This window comes from Sinocyclocheilus anshuiensis, unplaced genomic scaffold, assembly GCF_001515605.1.
Source record: "Sinocyclocheilus anshuiensis isolate Anshui unplaced genomic scaffold, SAMN03320099.WGS_v1.1 scaffold2313, whole genome shotgun sequence".
In the NCBI taxonomy this organism is placed as follows: Eukaryota; Metazoa; Chordata; class Actinopteri; order Cypriniformes; family Cyprinidae; genus Sinocyclocheilus; species Sinocyclocheilus anshuiensis.
The window spans coordinates 95,497-98,908 of record NW_015552721.1 but is presented as its reverse complement, the minus strand read 5'-3'; the positions used below and the strand labels follow the sequence as shown (position 1 = coordinate 98,908).

Here is a 3,412-nt window from a genome sequence, read left to right as displayed (position 1 = left end):
TGAGAATACTGTCAAGCAAAGCTGATTCAAACACTTGGGAGAGCTTCACAAGGAGTGGACTGAAGCTGAAGTCAACGCATCAAGAGTCACCACGCTCAGACTTCTTCAGGAAAAGGGCTACCAAGCCACTTCTGAAACAGAAACAACGTCAGAAGCATCTTACCTGGGCTAAGGAGAAAAATAACTGGACTGTTGCTCAGTGGTCCTCTTTTATCTGAAAAGTCCTCTTTTCAGATAAAAGTAAATTTTGCATTTGATTTAGAAATCAAGGTCTGGAGTCTGGAGGAAGACTGGAGAGGCACAGAATCCAAGCTGCTTGAAGTCCAATGTGAAGTTTCTTAAGTCAGTGATGATTTGGGGTGCCGTGACATCTGCTGGTGTTGGTCTATTGTGTTTGATCAAGTCCAAAGTCAATGCAGCCATCTACCAGGAGATTTTGGAGCACTTTATGCTTCCATCTGCTGACAAGCTTTATGGAGATGCTGATTTCCTTTTCCAGCAGGACTTTAGCAACGGACCACAGTGCCAAAACCACTTCCAAGTGGTTTGCTGACCATGATATTACTGTGCTTGATTGGCCAGCCAACATGCCTGACCTGAACTCCACATGGAATCTATGGGATATTTTCAAGAGAAAGATGAGAAAGAGTCGATCCAACAATACAGATGAGCTGAAGGCTCAGTAGTGCCTCAGCAGTGCCACAGGCTGATCGCTTCCATGCCACACCTCACTGATGCTGGAGTTTGTGCTAAAGGAGCCCCGACCAAGTATTGAGTGCATAAATGAACATACTTTAAAGAACTTGAACTTTTCTGTTTTGCAAATCCTTTTTTTGATTGATCTTGGGAAATATTTTGAGATACTGGATTTTTGACTTTCATGAGCTGTAAGCTCTAATCATCAAAATAAAAAAATAAAAACTTTTGAAATGTTTTACTTTACATGTAATGAATCTAGAATATATGAAAGTTTCACTTTTTGAAATAAGTTACAAAAAAATGAACACTGTGTTGGAAATTCAAACATCCTGTGATGCATGTATGTGTTGGACACTGTTAGTAGACCAATAGAGAAACTTGTGAGTGAGTGTGAAACGTGTGTTAGGATTCATTTTAGTTGAAGAAACTCTATATAACAGTGCTGAAACAAAGCCATTTGAATTTGGTTTATTGGTATTATTCATTACTGAACAAAACAACCATAGGGGAAAAACACCTAACCTATTTATTTGACATTAATACCTAAAACAACATCAAGCTGGCAACAGTTTGTTTTTTTCTTTTTAGGCACTTGTCAATTTATTAAGCTTCATTGGGGATCAAGATTACTTTCTGCATGAAACTGGCCTGATAACAGTGTCTACGTTGTCTTGTCATGTCTTCTTCAATGCCACCTCTTAATATCTAAATTAATGTCAGGCCATGGTGAGGCTCATTAGAGGACTGTCGTTAATGTTATTGCTGCTTTTTGGCACTTTAACTCCATCCTTTGTTTTAGAGCTCATGTATTGTTTGCTCTCACATAAATGAATTGTTGTTTTTTTTTACTTTCACGCCACGACACATTACAAGCAGAGCATGTAGATCAGGCCGAGATCCTCTGATGAACCAGCTAATCAATATCTCGCTAGGCATACTAGAAACTTCCAGGCAGGTGTGTTGAGGCAAGTTGGACTGAGTTCGGACACCCCTAGATTACAGAAATTATTGCCTTACACTAATTTGGCTACTAAATTTGCCTGTATGCTGAATGTTCACAGTATATAGGTATTTCATCAGCATATCAACGTGCATTTTTATGTTCCAGGGATTTTTTTTATGGTTTTTATGTAAAGATATAATTTGTCCCAAACTCAGACTGTCAATCGTATAAATTATAAATGTCAATTATAAAAAAATGTTGATGATCTAAACACAGCGAAATTATTAAACTATTTTGATATTTATTGTTATTATTATTATTTAAAATTATTTAAATATTTGTTATTTAAAAAAATCACAATAACTTGTATATATATATATATATATATATATATATATAATTTTGTGTCATTTTCATTAAGCTGTCATTTTGTAAAATAATGCTAACAAAGTGTGATTAAGCTTCATTGGGGATCAAGATTACTTTCTGCATGAAACTGGCCTGATAACAGTGTCTACGTTGTCTTGTCATGTCTTCTTCAATGCCACCTCTTAATATCTAAATTAATGTCAGGCCATGGTGAGGCTCATTAGAGGACTGTCGTTAATGTTATTGCTGCTTTTTGGCACTTTAACTCCATCCTTTGTTTTAGAGCTCATGTATTGTTTGCTCTCACATAAATGAATTGTTGTTTTTTTTTACTTTCACGCCACGACACATTACAAGCAGAGCATGTAGATCAGGCCGAGATCCTCTGATTAAACTCAACGTGATTTGCTTCGGCTGTGCAGAATTTCTGATCCGAGAACAGGGTGTATTAGTCAAGGTGTGCATTCACACAATGCACATTGTTAAGCGATTATTCTGGCTCATGGTAGCACATCTGGAGCAAGAGGTAGGAATCTGGGACTTTGTGTCACATTGCAACTTGAACTTTGTGATTTAACACGAGCTGCTAATGAGTCGTAGAATGAGTGTTATTGTGAAATTGCATTAAACGCCAGGAGATGCAAAATGATAATTGAGTAATACAGCGGCAAACAGCAGTTGGGCTCAGTTTTTTAAAAATAAACAAGAAATGGAGCACTATAAACAACATTTTGAAGAACTATGGTAAACTATGTACTAGATTTTTACATTTTTTGAAGAAAATGTGAATGCAAATGATGCCAGGGCATTGCTATAGGCACTGTAAATTCTTCTATACGTCTGTTACCTTATCTTCCCCTCCATTCTGTCATCTTAATCCCCCATCTTTCTGTCCTTGTCGCTGTTTTGTTTCAGTAATGGCAGTCACAGTGCTCAGGGGCTCTGGAGGTATTTCGGAAAAATCAGAGAAATCAATCCAACATGAAACTGAAGGAAAACATCTAATGTCATTGAGCAATAACTCTCTCCTGTCAACGACAAACCTCAGAGCGAGAGCCTAGGGTGTGTTTGGCCTCTCGGTCTTATCATGAGACTCACACACACACTTGCACAGCTGCTCTTTTCTTCAGCATTTCCAGGACAGCTCAATGTGTGAAGGGGAGGGAGTCTTATTTGGTGGATTTTTATTTGACATTTAAATTACTTGACAAAAATGTTTAATTTTGTCAGAATTGTTCAGAATTGAAAATTGTTTCTATGCCAATTAGAAGCCAAACAAGCTATGCTGCCATCTACCACAGAAAATAACTTTAATGATTTTATTGAATACTTTTGCAGTAGTTGTTTCTTAGGTTGCTAAATAAATTTATAGATTAACTAAAAAATTTAGTTTTTACATTG

General features: G+C 36.9%; 1 long non-coding RNA gene across 1 annotated transcript in view; it reads right to left on the bottom strand.

Annotated features, from left to right (window-relative positions):
- Nucleotides 1-3,136, bottom strand: part of LOC107667807 (uncharacterized) — a 4,347-nt gene extending 1,211 nt beyond the window's left edge. Inside the window, exons 1-2 of the long non-coding RNA XR_001631820.1 lie at nucleotides 3,055-3,136; nucleotides 2,859-2,953 (exon numbers count right to left, since the gene is read on the bottom strand). This is a non-coding gene — a long non-coding RNA (uncharacterized LOC107667807). The remainder of the gene's footprint in view (nucleotides 1-2,858; nucleotides 2,954-3,054) is intronic.
- Nucleotides 3,137-3,412: the final 276 nt, after the last annotated feature.